Source organism: Rana temporaria, chromosome 4 (genome assembly GCF_905171775.1).
Source record: "Rana temporaria chromosome 4, aRanTem1.1, whole genome shotgun sequence".
Classification (NCBI taxonomy): Eukaryota; Metazoa; Chordata; class Amphibia; order Anura; family Ranidae; genus Rana; species Rana temporaria.
Window position 1 is genome coordinate 226801232 of NC_053492.1, and position 25178 is coordinate 226826409.

At 44.4% G+C, this 25178-nt stretch overlaps 1 protein-coding gene across 15 annotated transcripts in view; it reads left to right on the plus strand.

The window, feature by feature from the left end:
* The window catches only part of RIMS1 (regulating synaptic membrane exocytosis 1), a 492278-nt gene that overhangs the window by 120159 nt on the left and 346941 nt on the right, over positions 1–25178 (plus strand). The window lies entirely within an intron of this gene.

Genomic DNA, 25178 nt, shown 5'->3' on the forward strand with positions numbered 1-25178 from the left:
GTTCTAAACCGGGACAAATCGGCTTTACAGCCCACAAGAAGGTTGGAGTATCTAGGTCTGATTTTAGATACAAGACAACAACGGATCTTCCTGCCCCAGTCCAGAGTGGACTCGATAAGGGAGTTAATCCACATAGTCCTAAGCAGCACAAGGCCATCTATACGCCTCTGCATGCGCCTGTTGGGAAAGCTAGTGGCCACCTTCGAGGCAGTGCCCTATGCCCAGATCCATTCTCGGAGGCTACAGAGAGCAATTCTCACGGCCTGGGACAAAAGACTCCAGGCCTTGGATCTTCCCATTTCCCTTCCCTATGCGGTAAGGCAGAGCCTGTGTTGGTGGCTAGTCACAAAAAATCTTCTGAAAGGAAGATCGTTCAATCCCCCCTCATGGAGGATAGTAACCACGGACGCCAGCCTATCAGGTTGGGGTGCAGTCCTAGACGATTTAACCCTACAGGGGAAATGGTCAAGGGCAGAATCAGCCCTACCCATAAATGTCTTAGAGATCCGAGCAGCTCGGTTGGCTCTTTTGGGCTGGACGGAGGTTCTGCACGGCTCCCCAGTAAGGGTACAATCCGACAATGCCACTGCCGTAGCTTATATAAACCACCAGGGTGGCACCAGGAGTCAGGCAGCCCAAAGGGAGGTAGATCGGATCTTTTCATGGGCAGAAGCCCATGTCCCCTGCATCTCAGCTATCTTTATCCCCGGGGTGGACAATTGGCAAGCGGACTTCCTCAGCCGCCAACAGATGTCCCCAGGGGAGTGGTCCCTCCATCCCGAAGTGTTCCAGGTCATTTGCCGGAAGTGGGGTACTCCGGAGGTGGACATTATGGCGTCCAGATTCAATGCCAAAGTAGCAAACTTTGTCTCTCGAACGAGGGATCCATTGGCCTGCGGGACAGATGCCTTGGTGTGTCCTTGGCATCAGTTTGCGCTAATCTATGCCTTCCCTCCAATACGGATGCTACCCCGTCTTCTTCACAGAATTCAAAGGGAACGCAAGCCAGCGATTCTAGTGGCCCCAGCGTGGCCCCGAAGACCTTGGTACTCCTTGATAAAAAGGATGACCGTAGAGGAGCCTTGGGTCCTCCCTCTACGTCCGGACCTCCTCTCACAAGGGCCATTCTACCACCCTGCCTTACAGGCCCTAAATTTAACGGCCTGGCGGCTGAGTCCCTGATTCTCAGAAACAGAGGCCTTTCAGGGCAGGTCGTTTCTACCCTTATAAACGCAAGAAAACCAGTTTCCAGGTTAATATACTATAGGGTGTGGAAGGCCTATATTACCTGGTGTGAAACCAAGAAATGGGATCCCCGCAAATATACTATTGGGAGAATCCTGGAGTTTTTACAGTTGGGAGTGGAAAAAGGTTTGGCGGTCGGCACAATCAAGGGGCAGGTGTCTGCCTTGTCGGTCTTCTTCCAGAGATCGTTGGCTGCCCATTCCTTAATGAAATCCTTTTTACAAGGTGTTATTCGGGTGAATCCCCCGATTAAAGCTCCCCTGTATCCTTGGGATCTAAATTTGGTTCTATCGGCCTTGCAAAGCCAGCCCTTTGAGCCCTTGTCCGTGATCCCTTTGGTCCTTTTGACTAGGAAACTAGTGTTTCTGGTGGCCATGGCATCCGCCAGAAGGGTGTCGGAGTTGGCAGCCTTGTCATGTAAGGCACCTTATTTATTATTGCATAAGGACAGGGTCGTTTTGCGGCCGCTTCCGTCCTTCCTGCCTAAGGTGGTATCAAATTTTCACCTTAATCAAGATGTGATTCTTCCATCATTTTTTCCAAAGCCTTCTTCTAAGGAAGAGAGGTTACTACATTCCTTGGATGTAGTTAGAGCTGTAAAGATTTACTTGGAAGCTACAGCCCAGATTCGTAAGACGGACGTCTTATTCATTCTGCCGGAAGGGCCCAAGAAGGGCCAGGCAGCGTCTAAGGCCACTATTGCTAAGTGGATTAGGCAGACGATTATTCAGGCCTATGGCCTGAAGGGGAAGAGTCCACCCTTATCGGTTAAGGCTCATTCCACTAGAGCTATAAGTGCCTCTTGGGCAGCGTATCACCAGGTCCCTATGGCTCAGGTCTGCAGGGCAGCAACCTGGTCATCTGTCCACACATTTGCAAAATTTTATCAAATGGACGTTAGGAGGAACGCTGATTCAGCCTTTGGGCAGGCGGTACTGCGGGCCGCAGTTTAATCTCCTCTTGTCCGGTGGCACCTCTTGTTTGGTTTTTTCTGGTTGTCTCCCTCCCCTCATGGAGCATTGCTTGGGGACATCCCATATGTAATGGCTATGCTGCTCTGTGTCCCGTGATGTACGATAAAGAAAAAGGGATTTTTATTAACAGCTTACCTGTAAAATCCTTTTCTTGGAGTACATCACGGGACACAGAGCTCCCACCCCTCTTATGGGGAATTTTGGGATGCATATTGCTTGCTACAAAACTGAGGTACTCCCACTATGGGTGGGGGTTATATAGGGAGGGAACTTCCTGTCGGAGAGTGCCAGTGTCCATCACCTGAAGGTACACTATATAACCCATATGTAATGGCTATGCTGCTCTGTGTCCCGTGATGTACTCCAAGAAAAGGATTTTACAGGTAAGCTGTTAATAAAAATCCCTTTTTTTCAGTTTTTCCCCCCAGGCCTTCCCATCTCTACTCCAGACTCTTTCCAGTGCTGGCCACATGACCACAAGCTTAAACATTTGGTCAGGTTGACCTCCTTGATCAGGCAGAGACCACGTGACCAAAAAGCCTAGGCTTTGGTCATGTGTTTGGCACTGAAGGATGTTGTTTTTATCTCTATAGTTCTCTGTGTACTCTCTCTTACAGTTTTCCGCTACTAAAAAAGTGATTTCCAATTCTGAATTTATATGCAGTGTATACATTAGCAATAAAACAACACACTAAATTATTATTTTACAGACTGGCTAAACATTGTATAATGGTATGGTGTTTTGCAGAAAAATATTTATTTTTATAGTGTGAGTTCTAGCTTTTCCAGAACTTCACATGGTTGCTTGTGTTTAATTGCTGTAACCCACACCTCCCACTTAACATTTTAGAGGTGTTAACTGCGATGTTAGTATTTCCTCCTTTTTTACGTCAGCTTTCTCATTTGTTTTCCCCTTTTCTTTGACATTTTGTCAAAGATGTGTGTTTTTTTAAATATTTGTATTTGTTTTATCATAATGTATTTTTAACACTTGTTTTTTCATTAAACTTTATTGCAGTTACAAAGGGACTAACAAGCCCCCATGTAATAGCACGAGCAGGCAACAGGTCCTTGTTATGACCTCTATGAGACTCCAGTGTCTGCCTTACTCCCCACTGCAGCTAATCAAGCACAGATTCCCTGCTTCCATTAATTCAGTAGCTGGGTATTGACAGCTCATAACCTGAAAGTGATATAAAACTCATCACTTCCAAGTTCATTAGTTGCAGAGGAAATCTGGGAACAGATGTTCCTCAAGCTCCTTCTGCTTTTAATGTTGGGGCATTTTATCACTATGGGGGCCACCTGCAGAAAAGGAGGGAAATCGGCATCACATTTCTGGTACCTTAAAAGTGGTTGGGTGACTCTAAAGCCACTCAGATTACTTTCACTTGAAAGCCACACCTTAGTAGACAAGGGGGTGAAGCGCAATTTAAATTTTGCAGTCAAATTTGAGAAATTCCATATCTTGTACAGTACAGGACATGGTCAATCACTCTCATTTCTTGTTTTACTATGCAGTCAATCTCTCTCAATACTTGTTTTTCAATGTATTGTTTGCTACAAAACTAAGGACTAAGTGGGTTATAGGGCTTTGGCAGTATCCAGTCACCTAAATTTACACACCTATAACCTATGATTACTTTGCCTGTGTCCTGTACTGTACGCCAAGGTATAGAATTTGAAGGGAAGTCAAAATAAATCTTTTTTTAGTTTTGGATAGAGTGAAGAGAAATTCGAATATGTCAGGTTTTTATTGCTGTGTCCTCAGGAGGATTTGCCTTCCTCACTGCATTTGTCCTGTTTACTGTTAAAAAAATACGTATGTGTAGCGCTAAAATTAATAAATGAATATCAAAATACCAAAAAATGTGTATAGTAAAAAATAAAACACATATAACATTAATAAATGTTAGACACAAATTGTGAAACATGTGAGATTCCTCTGTAGCGAGGGGTGACAACAGTGCCAACTGGCACGTGAACTGATGCACCTAAGGTGGTATCAAACATAAAAACAAAGTCCAACAAAAACTCCTAAGTGTGATGATCCGAGGTATGTAGCAAAGTTCATCAACATCCACAAGTCATTCAAGTGAAAAGGTGAATAAATAGAAAAAGCGTGACACCCCAGACGATGTGCTTTTGACCACGAAACGCGTCGGGAGGACTCCACTGTCGCCCCATTTACATGCAAGAGCTCTTTTACTTCCAGCCAAATGTAAGTTTGTTAGCTGTGAATAAACACGTATTTTTTCTTTTATACGGAGTTACGCTATGTGGCCACTTCTCTTTATTTTTCTCTATGCACCACTAACACACTGAGCCAATTGGTTTTGGGATACCAACATCAGTATAGCTTCCGGCTTACTCCTGGGGACCTATTCCATATAAGGACCTACCCACCAGTTGGACCTACGCTTCCTGCCAAGGATTGCTGTTTGACAATCGTCATATAAAGCCTTGACTGACCTCTTTTGGCATATGCCACCAGTGGTCAACAAGTTCCGGTAAGCCTGCACTTTTTCCGGTGATGGGATTGTCACGTTAAAGGAGTCACGCTTTTTCTATTTATTCACCTTTTCACTTGAATGACTTGTGGATGTTGATGAACTTTGCTACATACCTCGGATCATCACACTTAGGAGTTTTTGTTGGACTTTGTTTTTATGTTTGATACCACCTTAGGTGCATCAGTTCACGTGCCAGTTGGCACTGTTGTCACCCCTCGCTACAGAGGAATCTCGCATGTTTCACAATTTGTGTCTAACATTTATTAATGTTATATGTGTTTTATTTTTTACTATACACATTTTTTGGTATTTTGATATTCATTTATTAATTTTAGCGCTACACATACGTATTTTTTTGGTTGTTTTGCTTTTTTGAATAAGCCGTGTCAGCAGCTACCATTTACGCACACCTGGCAGCGCAGGGTATCCACTCTCTTTCTGTTTACTGTTATCATTAAGTGTAAAAGTGAAAGAAAGTCTCACATTTTAAGTTGTCACTACAAAGGGGAAAATTCCAATGGGGACACTACTTCTGGTGACCCTGGTGACAACCAGGGATTCCCTCACTTTGGAGGGATTTCCTCATGCGTCCTGTTTTGGCTATGGTACAGGAAGTGAAGGGAACTCTCCAGTGGCGGCTGGTGCTCAAAATGTTTGGGGGGGCGCAAACAAACGAAAAAAAAACAAACAATTGCAGCCTCAATATGCCCATCAAAGGCAGCCACTGTGCCCATCAAAGGCAGCCACTGTGCCCATCAAAGGCAGCCACTGTGCCCCTCAAAGGCAGCCACTGTGCCCATCAAATGTAGCCACTGTGCCCATCAATTGTCGCCACTGTGCCATCAATTGTCACCACTGTGCCATGCCATCAAATGCAGCCACTGTGCCATGCCAAACGCAGCCACTGTGCCATCATTTATCGCCACTGTGCCCATCAATTGTCACCACTGTGCCATGCCATCAAACGCAGCCACTGTGCCCATCAATTGTCGCCACTATGCCCATCAATTGTCACCACTGTGCCCATCAATTGTCATCACTGTGCCATGCCAAACGCAGGCACTGTGCCATTAATTGTTACCACTGTGCCATTAATTGTTACCACTGTGCCATCAATTGTTGTCACCACTGTGCCCATCAATTAGCACCACTGTGCTTATCAATTAGCGCCACCGTGCCCTGTAAAATGCTGCCACTGTGCCCTGTAAAATGCTAGAGAGCATACACACGGCCGGGATTCCCGGCCAAAAGCTCTCCTGGCAGTTTTCCTGCCAGGAAAACCGGTCGTGTGTATGAGGCTTAAGGCCTTGTTTACACTTGCTTTGCTATCTGAAGAGTTTCCCTCTTCAGAGAATACTTTACAGGTGGCGAGGAAGAGTTGTATCATCTCCTCATAGCCTTTTGTAACCACTTAAATGCCAGACTACTGGTTTGCAACCATGTGCATTGTGTGCTGTTGTAGGTGTGGTTGCAGCGAATGTGTTGCATTCAGCTGGTAGTAGTGCCCACCAAGCGCAACAGGGGGTATAATTCCTGTCTCAGCCATGAAGCATCACGGTCGCATTATGTGTGTATACCTGTGGCCACTGCCTTCCCAGCTAAAGGGGGAGCAGTAAAAACTTGACTCGTCGCAGGGTTTTATTTCCCCCCCTCCTCCCCCCACACAAGTATAAACAGGCCCTTTGAGGATTTAAATCCAGAGTTAGTATGACAGCTAGGCACCTAGCATTTTTAGAAGGTGAGGTCAACAATGTCTCCTCTAGGTCTTTTATACAAATAATTTTTTTGTTAGAGACTGACAATCTAATTGCATTGAGCCACTAAGATCTCCCTCCAGTGGCTAATCTGAAAACCTCTATATTGTCTGGATCCAGCTACGCCCCCTCTCCAGCCCGGTGCATCAGTGAGCACTGGAGGGACACTGAAGAGAGCAGTGACTGACAGTTTCTGCCCTTGCTCTGAGCTGTCCAGGAACTAAGTGATCATGATATGATTGCTCAGTTCTCAATCTTAGAGCTGATGTAAGACAACCAACAAAAAAAACAAACATACATATTCACTCTATGCTGCAGCATCAGTATTCTGTTTTACAATAGAACCTCCAAGGCAGGGTTGAGTCTGATTTGTTGCTGTGAGAAATTTTAGTACTGGCAATTCTATTACATGAATCCTTTTGTGTATGCAAGGAGGGTGTTTCAGAATCACCAGCAGGTGCATTCTAGGACAAAATGGGACTGGAAAGGAAGGTGCAATGCAGGCATCTCTGCAGGAAAATCTAAACTGCTCAGCAGGTATACTGCTCTCTTTACATCTCAAGTAGGGTTGCACTCTGCACTGATACCAGTTTTTTAAGACCGACTACAAGTATCAATACTTTTTTTCCCAAGTACTTGTCGATCACTGATACTTTTTTTTAATGTCATATGACTGTGGTTTTCAGCACTGATGAGGTATGGACCGTGTCAGTAGTATTTTATTTTTATTTATTTTATTTTTTACAATCATTTTGTTTTAATTATTTGTTTACATTTTATATATTTGTCATTTTTTTTTCACAATGCTTTCTTTTGGGCTGGGGGGAGTGAGTGGAGGGTGTCAGTGTTTTTTTATTTTATATATATATATATATATATATATATATATATATATATATATTACAATTTAACCTTTTAAATATTTATTTATTACAATTAATTTGTTATTTTTTTTATCAGCCCTGTTGAAGGGCTTTGGTGAGATGTCAGGGGTCTAAACAGACCTCGGACATCTTCCTTTTGAGACAGGGAAAGGGACTAAGGACACAGATTCCCCAGTCCCTTTCTCTGCAGCCTCAGCTGCACTGAAGATGAATGGAGAGGAGACAGAGGCTCCTCTCCATTCATAAACTGAAAACATTGTAAACACAGTTTACGATGCTCAGTTATGAATGGACAGTCAGTGATCACTGACTCTGTTCATTCAGAAAGCGAAGGAGCCGGTAAATGATATATCCGCTTCCCATCCTGACAGATCCAGGACGAGGGGGGGTTGAGGAGCACAAAAGGGACCAGAGCAGGACTCGGGGAGCCGGAGGAGGACACAGGGGACAGGTGGGACGAACAATGCGGGCAGTTACAGGCACCAATCTTCCTGTATAGCTTTCAATAAAGCAGGGAGAGGAGGAGAAATGGCTGTCATCTTCTTTATTGAAAGCTATACAGGGCCTGTAACTGCCTGCACCAATAATCTGTGAGGCTGACCCCCCCCCCCCCCCTGCTATGCTGAGGACCCAGGTATCGCATTACGCATCGGAGCAATTGCACGAGTGCAAGTACTTGTGCAAATGCTCGGTATTGGCACTGGTGCAACCCTAATCTCAAGCATTCATTTTTAATTTTCACTGAAGTGAATTTATAATATAATAAAAAAATATTGAAGCATTTACCTTCTAAATGTTTTTATTCTTTGTTTTCTTTGTCTGAATTTCTAATTTCCTGTTCCTCCTCAGTAAGCTGTTCTGGCTGACTAACCCCCAGCCAGAACAGCTCGGATGATGGGGGCAAGCTTACTGAGGAGAAACAGGAAGTGATAAATTCAGACAAAAAAAAACATTTAGAAGGGAAATCAAAGGAAAAGGTAAGTGAACCAACAATGCACTAGCTTAAAGGAACCTATTTAGAAAATAAAAAACAAACCTTTACAACCCCTTTAACCACTTATCCAATGACGGCGGGAGGCAGACCCTATTGTTCTGGGTGGACGTCATGTGACGTCATGTCTTTTTAAGCCACTAGGGGGCACGCGCGCGCCGCGTCACTGGGGACCCGATGCACATGCCCGGCGGCCGCAATGGCCGCCAGGCACCCACGATTGCCCAGTAACTGAGCAGGACTGTGGATCTGTGTGTGTAAACACACAGATACACGTCCTGTCAGGGAGAGGGGACCGATGGTGTGTCCCTTGTACATAGGGACAACCATCGGTCACCTCCCCCAGTCACTCCCCTCCCCCCACAGTAAGAATCACTCCTTAGGGAATACATTAACCCCTTGATCGGCCCCTAGTGTTAACCCCTTCCCTGCCAGTCACATTTATACGTATGTAATCAATGCATTTTATAGCAGGGATCGCTGTATAAATGTGAATGGTCCCAAAAATGTGTCAAAAGTGTCCGATGTGTCTGCCGCAATATCGCAGTAATGATAAAAATCGCTGATCGCCGCCATTACTAGTAAAATAAATAAATAAAATAATAAAAATGCTATAAATCTATCCCCTATTTTGTAGACCCTATGGGCCAAATTTACCAAAGAGATACGACAGCGTATCTCCTGATACGCCGTCGTATCTCTGTGTTAGGGCCGTCCTAACTATGCGACTGATTCATAGAATCAGTTACGCATAGCTAGCCCTAAGATCCGACAGGTGTAATTGAATTACACTGTTGGATCTTAGGGATGCAATTCTAGGCCGGCCGCTAGGTCGCGAGGCCATTGCGGCCGGCGTAGAATATGCAAATGAATACTTACGGCGATCCCCGAACGTCCGAACGGCCCGTCGATCTAACTGTACGTAGTTTCCGTTGAGTTACGTTGCGTAAAATTAGGGCTGAGCCCTAGTTGTACTAAGCCATGTTAAGTATGGCCGTTGTTCCCGCATCGAAATTTAAAAATCAACGTCGTTTGCGTAAGACGTCCGTGAATGGCGCTGGACGCCATTTACGTTAACGTCTAAGCAAATGAGGTCGGTGCGACGTCATTTAGCGCAATGCACGTCGGGTCATTTACGCGACGGAGCATGCGCAGTACGCTCGGCGCGGGAACGCGCCTAATTTAAATGGTGCCCGCCCCATTTGAATTGGGCGGGCTTGCGCCAAGCACTTTTACGATACACCGCCGCAAGTTTACAGGTAAGTGTTCTGAGAATCAGGCACTTACGCTGTAAACCTACGGCGGTGTAACGTAAATTACATACGTTACGCTGCCCAGGAGCAACGTAATTATATGTGAATCTGGCCCTATAACTTTTGCGCAAACCAATCAATATATGCTTATTGCGATTTTTTTTTTTACCAAAAATATGTAGAAGAATACGTATCGGCCTAAACTGAGGAAAAATTTGAATAATAAAAAAAAAAGGATATTTATTATAGCAAAACGTTAAAAATATTGTGTTTTTTTTCCAAACTTGTCCCTCTTCTTTTGTTTATAGTGCAATAAATAAAAACCGCAGTGGTGATCAAATACCACAAAAAGAAATCTCTATTTGTGGGAAAAAATGATAATGACCGCACAATTGTCATTCAAAGTGTGACAGCGCTGAAAGCTGAAAAATGGCTTGGGCAGGAAGGGGGTGAAAGTGCCGTGTGGGCAAGTGGTTAATCACCACTGGGTTGTTTTTTTTTTGCTAAATAAACTAAAAAAATGTAAATAATACATTTTGCAAATAATCATTCTTCTTACATTTAAACCAAATATATTCTGCTACATTTCTTTAGTGAAATCAACCCAAATCAGTGTGGATTATTTACTCTGTAGGAAAGTTATAGAGTCCACTAACTATGGTATAAATAGTATATCTGAGAATAGATCAGTCCTGATATACTGACGACCTATCTCATTTCTTGAGGTGCAAAATATTCAGGACAGTACAGATATCCCCCAAAATTACCCCTTTTTGGAAAGTAGACAGTCCAAGGTATATAGTAAGAGACATGGTGAGTCTTTTGACGGTGTAATTTTTTGTCATACATTTTTTGAAAATTAAGAAAAAAGTCCAATTTTTTTAATTTATTTTTTTACATATTGTCACCAGTCAGTACAGCGTTGTTATATAACTGGTGTGGCCACTGATCAGGGACACTGACTTTTAACACACTGTGATCAGAGCAATACAATTTTCCCTATAACATACTTTCTCCTATAAAGTGGTTGTAAAGGTAAAATATTTTTACCTTAAAAGGGGTTGTAAACCCTCATGTTTTTTCACCTTAATGCATCCTATGCATTAAGGTGAAAAAACGCCTTGCAATCGCCAGTCACCAGCCCCCCAGCCCCCCGTTTTACTTACTTAAGCTCGGTTTTCTTCTCCTCGGGGACAAGCACACCAGCTATGGCGCAACCATTGGCTCCTGCTGCTGTCAACCAATTCCAATGACATGGGGGCAGGACCGAGTCATACATTCGGTGGCTATTGAGGCCTAATGAATGACTCGGGAGCGCGCCCAAAAGGTAACCCCCTCAGGAGAGCGATTCACCCAGGGGGTTATCTAATGAGGGGAGGAGTCGAGAGAGCCTCCGAGGGACCCCAGAACAGGTGGATCGGGGCAAAACGAGTTGCACAGTGGAGGCAAGTATGACATGTTTTGTTATTTAAAAAAATATATACAATCACTTTAATGCTGTCTCTGCATTAGGATAAAAAAACTTGCAACATTTTCTTCTCCACAGCCTCCCCGTGAACACTTACCTGAGCCTGATCTTGATCTAGAGCTGTACTTATCCGCAGCAACTTTTCTCCCCGCTCTCTCTTCTCATAAAAGTTTTGGTAGCAGCGGAAACCATTGGCTCCTCCTTCTGTCAGTCAACACCTATAAGCGAGGGGCAGGGCTGAGCGGGGCTTTTTGTATTTATAGGCGCAGACAGCCCGGCTCAGTATTGAGCCTTCACAGGTGCCCCCATAGCAAGCAGCTTGTTATGGGGGCACTCGGAGAAGGAAGAGGAGGAGTTCAAAGACGTGCAATTTTGTAGCGATCGTGCCACAATTTCAGGGAATGCCTGTGTAACTCGCATTAAAGTCGGACCAAAGTACTACTTTGAAGTCGGCACAACTTCAAGTCCTTTTAATATGAATGGTAATCTTTGGAAATCATGGGAATCTTGTGACTTTGCAGTCCCAAGTCGCAGGAGAAGTCGTACAAGTGTGAAAGGGGCCTAACATGTTTGTTATTTAACAAAAAAATGCCTTACCAAATGGCTTTAATGCATATAGGAGACAGTTAATTTTGAAAATAGTGTCTACATTTAGAGACTCCAACCTTCTTTGGATATTTTAGAATAAATTACTTTTTCTTTCTTTTTTTTAAGCGTGTATATCTCTATTTTGTTTTTTCATTGTCATGACATATCAGTTGGTAGTTTGTACAGCGTAAATTCCCCTTTCAAAAGATTGGGGAAAAAAAGACACGTTCTTCATTTTTTATCTTAAACTACAGTACATAGATGATTTGTTTGCACCCTTATTAATAAGTGCTTGAGAAAAAAAAAACTTTGTGTGGGCTTGCCTGGCTGTGTTTTGACATTATTTAAGCCACTGAAATAATGTTTTATTAATGTGCATCTGGTCATCTAGAACATCTAATGAAAATGGGTTTATTTAAAAACAGATTCTAAAAGTAGTATGCAGTCTTAGGACGTCAAGGGAGAATGTTTACTTGCTTATAGTGTTTTTATGGAGATTGCAGTCTTATTAGAGAACAGTGATTAATCATTGTAGCAGTCTTACTTTCTCTTGGGATGCAACCGCAGACAACACGTATAAATCGCCCAAGAATTATATTGCATTATGAGAACAAGCAGCATTGTTCCTGAAACTAAAAGCGTGAAGTCTGGCTATTCCAGAAAAACAGCATTATTATTTTATTTGGATGGAGGAAATGACACTGTACATATTCTTCATTCGTTTTTCACCTGGTGCCTATTGTTCTCCTTTCCTCATGAGATTTGTAGGTTAGTGTTCTGTCTTCTAAACTGTTCCAACAATTGATATTCTCGATTTACCCCTGTGATCTATAGTATATTGTGGAGTAGTTATGTGCTACAAATTGAATTCTCCCATTATGGACTTTCAAAAAGTTAAAAACACAGGCCCAGATTCAGGTAGATTCGCGCAATATTTGCGTGGGCAAAGAGCAAAAATGTTTCTCTGCGCCCACGCAAATATTGCGTTTTGCCCGCGATTCACGGAGCAGTTGCTCCGTAAATTGCGCGGGCGATATGCTAAACAGCCGGGCGTAAGGCTGCCTAATGTAAATGATCCCGCCGGGGGCGGGAATCATTTAAATTAGGCGCGCTCCCGCGCCGAGCGAACAGCGCATGCTCCGTCGGGAAACTTTCCCGACGTGCATTGCGGCAAATGACGTCGCAAGGACGTCATTTGCTTCTAAGTGAACGTGAATGACGTCCAGCGCCATTCACGGTTCACTTACGTAAACGACGTGAAATTAAAATTTCACGAGCGGGAAGCGCAGCTATACTTTAGCATTGGTTGCCCCTGCTATTAGCAGGAGCAGCCTTATGCTAAAGTCGCCGTACGGAAACTCCGTACCTTGCGTGCGCAGGGCCCGCGCAACTTTTGTGAATCGGTGGTAGTATGCAATTTGCATACTATACACAGATCACAATGGCCGCGCCCCCTAGCGGGCATCGCAAGAATGCAGCCAAAGATATGAAGGCATAAGGAGGCTTATGCCTGTCATATCTTAGGCTGCAGTCGGTGTAACGAGGTTCCTGAAGCAGGAGCACTCGTTACACCGGAGCAAATAAGCACTTGCGCCGCGCAACCTTTGGTTGCGCGGGTGCAAGTGCTTCTTGAATCTGGCCCACACTCTCCACTGCGGACATGATCTGAACTCACAATCAAAAATAGCGTGTTTACTGAAAATATAATAAGGAAAAAGCAGGTTTTCCAAAGGGCATTTTTTATTTATGTAGCATTACCCCCGGAGGAGCTGCTGGATTTTTGGGTGGCGTATTACCTCTTGGCTCCTCCGAATTCCTAGGGGTGAATGATGCATATTGCATATAGTAGAAGTAAAGAAATGTCCACGACAGGTGCTCTTTGCTGTGCTTTTTATTACCCAGCCGGGTAAAAAACAGTAAACTTATGGTGAGGAAAGTAGAGTTGAAGAAGTTGATGGAGAATAGCAGATTCAGGCGTGATAATAGGAAACAGTCCTGCTCCCAAGCGTAACACTTTTATGCGCCACTCCCGCCGGAGTGGGTTTAGTGTACCCGGACAGGCCTCTCTCACTGACCTGGCAGCCGGAGTATCACTCGAACAATTATAGGATAAAGTCTCTGCCACAGACCCTCCTTGGTGAACTTGAACTTGAGAAAGAGTCCCTGCCACAGACCCCCCTCGGTGAGCCTCAGAAAGGTACTTCTGCCACAAGTTCCCTTCTGGATTGAATTCTCGGAGGTATCCCTCCTTGGATGAGTTACGACTGGATCTCCTTCAACTTGTTGCCCAGGTACTGACTCACAGGTGATCAATCCCTCAGTGTCCGGTTACCTCGATCCCGGTGGTTTGTCCAGGCCCTTTTGGACTGCCAGAGTCTTAATGGCGCTTCTCAGATGGACTCCCCACCGAACAGCAGTACAGCTTGGGATCTTCGAAGGTGGGAAACCGTCGCTGTTCAGATACCAGCATGGCTCCGGAACCAGGAAAACCGCGTGGCACACCCCGGCCAGGTAGGCCATAACGCCGGGGCGCCGTGGTGTGGCCACCCTTAAGGTGGGTGCCACACTGGACGAAGAAGACCCAGAACCAATGGCGTCTGCCTCATAAATACCCCTCCCCAGCATTACAGTATACTTGGAAGTACTTGGAAGTAGCCATATGGGTTCATCACATACATATAGGATTCTGCTTCTTTTATTTAAAGCAATACTGTCTCCATACTTCTGAAATGGTAATAAGGGAAACCTGTTGGCAAAAGTATGTAGTCATAGGACACACCCCCTGTCACCCCCCCTTTAAAGGAGAATTGTACAAAAAATGATTGGTTAAACCTGCAAGTGCTTTTTCATACCACTACTATGCCTTTTATATTGGCTTTTGGACTTTACAAATGCAGCCATAAAGAAATTGAATGAAATATTAAGCACTGTAAAAAAAAATTGATAGATAAGTAGTTCATTTTATATACAACTATATACAGTAAATCAGACCAAAATGAGGAACACATGAGGAGGAAAGAGGGACAAGGGGACTTTGTTCCAAATCAGGCACAGTCCCTCGAAATCAGGGACAGTTTGGACGTATGCTGTCTCTGACTGCACAAACTCATTGGCACAATAAATACTCAGTATGACTGATCTTTTTTACTAGTTCTAAAGCAGTGACCATAATAAGGGTGAGCAAAGTACAGATTTTCAACAAATATATATATATATATATATTACAAAAGTTGCAATAGTGAAAAACAATTATCTAAATAATCAAATAATAATAATAATTCATTAATAAGTGAATGTCCATATATTAGTGAACTATGTGCTCCAATCCATAAAGTGCAAAATTGCTCCAAAATTTGAGGTGTGCCACACCCCCTCCTGTGTCCCCACTCACTGGATGGAATGGACCCTTAGCTTTTCAGTCTAGGGGTCGTTCAGGCTTAGAATGTTGGCCAAGGATGACAGATTCACATTAGGTTGCAAAGAAGATCTCATGTGATCATGGTAGTCATACGTGGATAATAGTGCCCAAAATTAGATAAAAACGAGGGGACTATAGTGAAGTACTGTTTAGCAATATATTTATAGCGCAAATGAAAAATGGATACTTACATGCTTGTTTTTATTATGCATTTTGTATTAGCAAGAGATTGCAATAGGAAATTTCGCTGTTGGCGTGCGTTCCAACGACAACCGGAAGTGACGTCTATTGAACTCGAAACCGGAATGTGCGCACTGAAAGACTCGGAAGACCCTTCCGAAATAACTGTAAGGCCCCGTACAGACGACCGAACATGTCTGCTGAAACTGGTCCGCGGACCAGTTTCAGCAGACATGTTCGGTCGTCTGTAGGCCAGAGCGGACAGGATTCCAGCGTACATTTCCCCGCTTGGCCTTTTTCCAGCGGGCAAATATTTCCAAACTTGTTTAGAAACAGCCCGCTGGAATCCTGTCCGCTCGGACATGTTCGGTCGTCTGTACAGACCTACCGTACATGTCCGAGCGCCCGCCATCCCTCGCATGCGTCGAATGACTTCGCATGCGTGGAAGCATTGAACTGGCAGGGCCGCCCACGTCGCCGCGTCATCGTCGCGGATTTCTGTATGATGGTGAGTACAGCCATCATACAGAAATCCCCGGGCAGACATGTACGGTGAAAACGGTCGTCTGTACGAGCCATAATAGTAACTTAAAAAATGTGATTACTAGAAATAAACTATACTTTATCTTCAAGATGTATGCTATGTACATCTTGAACATGGCACCAGCAATAATGATATAACTGGACTTTCTAACAAACATCTTATTGAGCAAATCAGTGCAAACAGCAAAGCTCAAAGATGAAAGTGCAATAACCCATACTAATCAGTTGGATTTCATTTGACTAAAATCAGATCATAAAGTCGATTTCATTGGTTGGCAACCCATCAATCACGGACTACATGTTGATTGCTCGCAGGTGACAGGTAAACCGTTTCTGTGCATTGCCAACCCCAGGTCTGCACTGCTCCTCCACCTCCTTTGAAAGTCTTCACCCACTGCGCGCATGCATCAGTGCCTGTCCTCTTCTCTGTCTTCTCGGGTGCCGATGTAAAAAGTTACTATGCAAGATCAGAGGCATGAGGGTACACAATTTTTTGGGGGCGGGATTGAGAACCACGTCTAGTGTAAATGCTGAGCAGACATTCCATTAATTATGCCAGTGGCAATCTCCTGGGTATACACAGAAGGACACAGGATTTCAAGGGCAGTCTGTATGAGGAGAGGTGAGCTGAGTGACCACACACAGATTTAACCCCACAGTTGCCATGCAGAGAGCCAATTGGTACTGACACCGTCCACTGTCCACTGCCCTATTGACCCCATCCACTGCCCTATTGACCCCATCCACTGCCCTACTGACACCGTCCACTGCCCTACTGACACCGTCCACTGCCCTACTGACACCGTCCACTGCCCTACTGACTGACACCATCTTCTGCCCCACTGACCCCTGTAATCTGCCCTACCGACCCCTGTAATCTGCCCTGCAAACGGCTGACTCTTAGGCCTCGTACACACGGCCGAGGAACTCGACGTGCCAAACACGTCGAGTTCCTCGGCGAGTTCAGCCCTGAAGCTGCCGAGGAGCTCGGCGGGCCAAGTTCTCCCATAGAACAACGAGAAAATAGAGAACATGTTCTCTATTTTCTCGACGAGTTCCTCGGCGGCTCCATCGGGCCGAAAGTGTACACACGACAGAGTTTCTCGGCAGAATCCAGCTCTGACCGAGTTTCTCGCTGAATTCTGCCGAGAAACTCTGTCGTGTGTACGAGGCCACATACGCTGCAATACTTCCAACTGACCTTGGTCACTGTTTGCTGTGCGGTGACATCGAGATGCAATATGCAAACATATTGCATATCACAGCTCTGGAACACCGAGAAATACAGTGTTTTGGTATGAACATGACACATGGAAAACTATTGTCTTCTGTGGGTTGTTGTACTTACCTGCGTTTGTCCATGAGGAAAAAACAGAAGAAACGGCACAGTGTAAAAAAAAAAAGCTCCAAATCCCAGTGATCTCTAATCTCCTCCATGTTGTTCAGGTAGATCACCTCCCAAAGGTTGCCTACCCCATGTCTAGTTGATGTGGGTTAGCACAATTTGCCTTAAAGAATTAAGCCCAATGGTAAAAGCAAATGGGAAAAAAAGAACAAAAAAAATCAATAAAAAAAAAAATTACATTAATATAATCATTCACAATGAAATAGGTTAGTATTCAGAATGTTAAATCTTTTGTATTTTTATGTCTCTACTTCCTGGGGAGTTGCAAGATGAACTGCATGCCAAATACTCTCAACAGCCAGACAATGCACTCTACTGCTCTTCATCCTTTTGCATAAAAGCGGCCCAACAGTCACCGTCTTTGTTATGTACAGTAGAGGAGCTGATCTTTGCAATTCCTTTGTTGAGACTTAGGTTATCACCTGACTGGTAGTTTGCTATGCTGTACTAAGTCCAGTCCCTCTTTAGTGTTACCATAACCTATTTCTTCTCTGCCACTTGTCTAAGGGCACTTTTGTTCTGTTCTGACTAAGGAGTACCCTAGAGTGTAAATGCCACTTGCTAGCAGCACTGACATGAAGTTTGCTTTCAAGCTTGTTCTGCTGCCACGATCCTCACTGCTTGCCTGCTACTCGGCAAGGAGGATATTCTACAGAAATATACAATATACTACTTTATAAATATACACTCCCCAGCCACTTTATTAGGTACACCTGTTCAATTGCTTGGTAACACAAATTGCTAATCAGCCAATCACATTGAAGAAACACAATGCATTGAGGCATCTAGATGTGATGAAGATGACTGAATTTTAAACCGGGAATGGGAATGAGGAAGAAAGGGGATTTAAGTGACTTTGAATGTGGCATGGTTGTTGGTGCCAAACGGACTGGTCTGAGTATTTCAAAAACTGCTGATACTGGGATTTTCACGCACAACCATCTCTATGGTTTACTGAGAATGGTTCAAAATAGAGAAAATATGTCGCGAGAGGCAGTTGTGTGGACGAAAATGCCTTGATGTCAGAGGTCAGAAGAAAATGGGCAGACTGGTTTGAGATGTTAGAACAGAGTAACTCAAATATCACTTGTTACAGCCCAGAGGCGATTCAGTTCGCATGTGTTGCGCTATATACGCTTTTCACTCACTCACTCACTCACAACCAAGGTATGCAGAATACCATCTCTGAATGCACAACACATTGAACCTTGAAACAGATGGGCTACAGAAGCAGACTACCACATTGGATGCCACTCCTGTTTGCACAGACTCACCAAAATTGGGCAATAGAAGATTGGAAAAATGTTGCTTGGTCTGACAAGTCTCGATTTCAGCTGCAACTCTCAGATGGTAGGGTCAGAATTTGGCGTAAACAAGATGAAAGCATGGATCCATGCTGCCTTGTATCAAAGGTTCAGGCTGATGGTGGTGTAATGGTGTCCCTTAGTACCAATTGAGCATCATTTGAATGCTACTGCCTACCTGAGTATTGTTGCTGACCATGTCCACCCCTTTATGACTACAGTGTACCCATCTTCTGATGGCTACTTCCAGCAGGATAATGTACCATGTCACAAAGCTCAAATCATCTCAAACTGATTTCTTGAAAATGACAATCAGTTCACTCTACTCCAATGGTCTCCACAGTTACCAGATCTCAATCTAATAGAGCACCTTTGGGGTGTGGTGGAATGGGAAAGCCGTATCATGGATGTGGAGCCGACAAATCTGCAGCAACTGCGTGATGCTATCATGTCAAATTGGACCAAAATCTCTGACAAATGTTCCCAACATTCTTGTTGAGTCTATGCCACAAAAAATTAAGACCCAGAGGGGACCCAATCCGATACTAGCAAGGTTTTCCATGACAAAGTGGCCGGTGAGTGTGTATGTATGGATGTGTGTGTGTGTGTGTGTGTGTGTATATGTGTATATATATATATATATATATATATATATTGTGTAAGGGATTAGCTCGGTAGCGGGGTGTGTGACCCCCTGGATGGGTTCACTACACTGAACGATACAGAGAAAACAGCCGAAGACGGTTGAAAACAAAGAATTTGGTTTATTCTTCCATCTTGCTGGAAACAAGTGCAAGCATCCAAACAGCATAAACAAAATCAAACATAAAATAAACCCTGGCCACTTGGGGCGTCTACCTTCAACACATGGGAACCTATCTATGGAGTCTGACACAGCCTAGTGCTGGGCAGACACTGCTGGTCATACAGCAGAAAAACAAATAGTCTTTTTGATTTTTATCACACAGAAAAATCAACAGCACCTCACCTCTTCAGAAGTATTTCTGTTCACTGCTCTCCTTCACTCAAAAAGCCTCAGGATGCAGCAATCAGTAGTAATCCTCTGGATTACTTATAGAGGCCTTAATTGCCTCATTCTGAACAGCTGAAGTTTTCCAGCGCCCTTAAACCTTTCTGGCTACTTCTGCAGCCGACGCCTAATAATAATTGGTGTATTGTCTAAAGAAATGTATCTCCCATCTGTGACAACACCCACAGATTTACCTGACTTCCTGTCACAATATATATATATATATATATATTAGAAAGGGAGCAGGAAGCAAAACATGATACAGTTTAAGTTAGAGGTGGACCGTATGAAAAACTGGAACTTAATTCAGCTCAATATTAATTTTGGACCTGGGAATGTCCATAAGTACGTAAACATATAGAAACAAGAAAACAAACGCCTGTCAGCGGGAATAATAGTCACAACAGCTCATGAATGTAACATAAGAGCTTTAAAAAAAGAGAATTTATAGAGGAGGAGGAACCATACCCCATCCCCACTTTATATTTATACCGTATTTATCGTGGTATAACGCGCTCCCGCGTATACCGCGCACCCCCAAAGTGACCCCCAATCCTGTGGAAAAAAAGTTATTTTGTACTTACAGTTTTGGTGTCTTGCGCGGCGTCCATCGGCGGCCTCGTCGGGTCCAGCGTCCTTCTGCGGCTTCGGGTGTCCTCTTCGGCGGGTCCGGCGTCCTTCTGCGGCTTCGGGTGTCCTTCTGCGGCGTGTCCGGTGTCCTCTTCGGCGGGTCCGGTGTCCTCTTCGGCGGGTCCGGTGTCCTCTTCGGCGGGTCCAGTGTCCTCTTCGGCGGGTCCGGCGTCCTCGCGTCCTCCCCGCTCGTTTCCCGCGCCGAGTTTTGAATACTGCGCCAGCATATACCGAGCGCAGTACGCTCGGGCAGGCTCGGCAACTGTCGCGCTCACGTCCTGTACGTCCAGGACGTGACCGCGGAAGAAGCCGAGACTGGCCGACTATACCCGAGCGTACTGCGCTCGGTATATGTCGGCGCAGTATTCAAAACTCGGCGCGGGAAAGCGGGTATCGGCGTATATCGCGCACACCCACGACGTCATTGGTTTCGACGTGAACGTAAATGATGTCCAGCCCCATTCACGGACGTCTTACGCAAACAACGTAACTTTTAAAAATTTTGACACGGGAACGACGGCCATACTTAACATTGGCTGCGCCTCATATAGCAGGGGCAACTTTACGCCGGGAAAAGCCTAACATAAACGTCGTAAATTTACTGCGTCGGCCGCGCGTACGTTCGGGAATTCGCGTATATAGCTAATTTGCATACTCGACGCGGAAATCGACGGAAGCGCCACCTAGCGGGCAAAAAAAAATTGCAGTTTAGCTCCGACGGCGTAAGAGACTTGCGCCTGTCGGATCTAATGGATATCTATGCGTAACTGATTCTAAGAATCAGTCACATTGATACGACGGCCCAGATTAGGACTTACGACGGCGTACATGGCGCTGCCCCGTCGTAAGTCCTTTGAAAATCTGGGCCTTAGTATTTTTAGAGACCATAGAGACAGTAAATTAGTAAATGTATGAGTGTATTTGTAATAACCTATTGATGGCTAAAAAGAAGAGTAGAAGCTGTTTGCAGAGCTAGGTAAGTTACAATTTTATGGCGAAGGCCCAAAATGGCACTCTGGACAGCTACATGCAGTAGTAATAAATGCAAACCCCCACATTTTATATATTGCATTCTACCAGTCATTAGATGTGGTGGTTGCATTAGTTATTTTTTCCACTTTTTCCCAGTTATTTCCCTGTCAGTCTAGGGGAGGGGAGTATAGGAGTACTAACAGATTTAGATGCACTAACAAATTAAAACCAAACTTCAGCAAATACAGCCAATACTTTATAAGCAGTTCCAGCAGTTTTTTTTCTTTTTGGAACAAAGATTTTACATAAATAAAGTAAGAATGCCAGAAAAAAAGGAATGTAGCCACCACAGCTAAGAAATTTTAAGCCGCAATAAAATAATAAAATAAATGTTTGCTTTTGTGTTTAACGCCATTTTAAGGTTGCCACCTTTTCTGCGACAAAACACTGGACTTTTAGGCTAGGTTCACACTGCTGCGAATTCTTTTGCGAATTTGAGCTGTTGCGATCGCTGAAATTCGCAAGTCATTAAAATAACATTGTTTTCCATTACTGTCGTTCACATCAGTGGAGTGCGAATCTAAGCTGCGGGGAAAAAGGGTCCTGTGCAAGTTTGATCTGCAAATTCAGCTCTATAGACTGTCATTTCTTGAAATTGCGGCCGCGAATCGCGATTTTGAATTCGCAGCAGTGTGAACCTAGCCTTAATGCCTTTCCTATTAATAAAATTGGCATCAAATCACATTTTACTTGCCAGGCTGAAAAAGTACTGGCCAGGGGTAAACTTTACTTTCTTGTCAATGAAGAACATGGTAGGCTTCCATTTACCTAAATTGTTGATAGCATAGAACAGTAGATTGTTCCTCTTACTACATAGAACAAATACGTTGTACATACACGTCTATATACTGTATGTGAATTGCAGGTTTAAGATTTTCATAGATATGAGGCAGTATGTTAGTAGCAAGGTCTTACATGTTACATGTTATGAGCAAAAATGCCACCCCCTCCCCCCATTCTCTTTGTATCTGGTCCCATTGTCCCTTTTATCTGGACCATGATCGATAGATTCAGGAGTGGAGTTGATGAGTCCACTAATCGCACTCTGTAGAGCCTGGATATGTTTAGCTCTGAGTACTTGAAAGTTTAGAAATTCAGAATCCTGTCACACCTGCTGGAGAAAGAGATGCTATCACTATGCTAATACCAGCACATAGGGGGCTCAACAGCTCCTTGTGGTATAAATGAAGTTGTAGGGTATGTTAACCCTAATAATAAATATCTTAGTAAGACCTTTTAAAATCTACATTTAAAAGCATTTTGTTATATCGATGTGATTAGTGCAAAACAATTGATTTATACTGTCATGTTACATTGTTTCCAGCTATCTTCAGAACTACGGTGCTCCTCCCTTCTATGTTATGAAGAGGAAAGAGGGGAATTTTATACAGTCATGTCTTAGACTGCAAACAGTTTTGAGGCAGGATACATTTGGAACCAATTAACTCATTAATTATGTTGTCTTTTATAGTTAATGGGAATTTTTAGAAGTTAGTTTTGCTTGCATATACTAAAAATGTGCATTTTTTACTAAAATTATAGATTTCTTTTGTGTACAAAGTTTTCCTGGATACAATTCTGTCTTTTACATGCAATTAGCTGGATTCACGTAGATGAGCGTAACGTTAGGCAGGCGTAGCGTATCTCATATACGCTATGCCGCCGTAAGTTAGAGAGGCAAGTGCTGTATTCACAAAGCACTTGCGTCATAAGTTACGGCGGCGTATCGTAAATGTGCCGGCCTAATCGAGCCTAATTCAAGTTGTGAAGAGGTGGGCGTGTTTTATGCTAATGAATCGTGACCCGACGTGACTGACGTTTTGAACGAACGGCGCATGCGCCGTCCGTAGACATATCCTAGTGCACATGCTCCAAATTACGCCGCAAAGACTTATTGGTTTCGACCTGAACGTAAATTGCGCCCAGCCCCATTCACGGACGACTTACGCAAACATTTTAAAATTTGACGCGGTTCCGACGTCCATACTTAACATTGGCTGCGCCATCTTTTTGGTGGAATAACTTTAGGCCTGAAAACGCCTTACGTAAATGGCGTATCTTTACTGCGATGGGCAAGCGTACGTTCGTGAATAGGCGTATCTCTCTGATTTACGCATTCTAGGCGTAAATCAGCGTACACGCCCCTAGCGGCCGGCCTAAATAGACAGCTAAGATACGACAGCGCCCGCGGTCGTATCTTAGCTAGATTTAAGTGTATCTCTATTTGAGAATACACTTAAATTTACGACGGCGCAGATTCAGAGTTACGATGGCGTAACTCTCTCTGAATCTGGTTATTTGTGTAAATAGTTATTTGTAGCTTATTTCCCCATTTTTTTTCTCGTGTTTAGGCTTTATTGGTCTTGTAACAGTGGGCCAGATCCACAAAAGAGATACGCCGACTTAACTCGATTTTTCTAAATTTACACGGCGTGTATCTTTGCGCCCGATCCTCAAAACGAGAAGCGCCTGAAATTCCGGCTTTTCCGTCCTACCTAAAAATATTACGCCGGCGCATTCTCGTGCGCAAATTACGCTAGGCACGCCGCTTTATTTGATAGGCAAAGATGCAAATGAGGGAGATAGGGCGATCCACAGAATTAAGTGTGTGCGCCGTAGATTACGCCCTGTGCGCACCTGTTAGTTTTTTGGTGGGAATTTACACTTTATAAAAGCAGCCCTAATTTTACACATGCCGTCTGAATGTCTGCTGAAGCAACACCATTCAGGAAGAGCTCAGCACACACACGTTCAGGACTGAAATCTCTCTGCCAAAATGCCAGGACCAGCAATGATACTAGCTGCATTAGTCGATATAGAGGCACAAAGAAGGAGGAGGGCACAGAGGAGGAGGAGGAGGGCACAGGAGAGGGTCTACCGCCCACGGCAAGATTTGTTTGGCATGCCTGCTTCTGAAGTTTACCGCAACTACAGATTTACCCGTGAGGCCATCCTGGAATTAACAACAATACTTCAGGATGATCTTACCAGCCCAACCCAACGCTCCCATGCACTGCAGCCACTCACCAAAGTACTGGCCACTTTGCATTTTCTGGCCACTGGCTCATTCCAACGCACAAGTGGAGGCGTGGCTGGGATGGCACAATCCTCCATCAGCAGGTGTGTGCACCAAGTGGTCCCTGCAATCCTGCGGCGCATGGGAAATCAGTTTCAAAAACCCACCCAGGAGGATCAGCGTTTAAAGTCCATGACCGACTTTTATCACATTGCCAGATTTCCACGCACCATCGGGGCCATTGATTGTACCCATGTGGCACTACAACCACCCCATGATACTGAGCACATGTTCCGGAATCGAAAAGGCTGGCATTCCATCAATGTGCAAGTCATCGTAGATGCCCATGGCCTCATCTGGCACGTCTGTGCTAAATTTCCTGGATCCTGCCATGATAGTTATATTTACCGGCAGACCCAGATCTCAAGAGATTTTGACCAGAACATGTATGGAGACAGCTGGCTGATTGGTGAGTGACATGTGTGTCAGGTATGTCCCCCCCATGATGCTGACATCACAAGGGGCACATGCATGACTAATATCCTCCTGTCTTTTCCCTTACAGGTGACTCAGGATATGCCTTGGGACCTCATCTAATGACCCCATTCAGGAACCCCCAAACCCCAGGAGAGCAACGCTACAACCAGGCGCACATACGAACCCGGGGAGTGGTTGAACGGACCTTTGGGCTTCTGAAGTCCCGCTTCAGATGCCTGGATAAGTCTGGGGGTACCCTGCTGTATTCCCCTGACTTTGTGTGCCAAATAATTGGGGCATGTTGTATACTCCACAACTTTGCCCTCAGAAGGGGACTGCATATTGACTTATGTGATGACCTGACCCCTGACCCAGGCAATACTATCCCAACCAACTGTACCCGGTCTGCTGAGGGCACAGCAGCTAGGAGACGCCTTGCAGAAGGCATTTTTTCCCAGTAAATGTACATGATT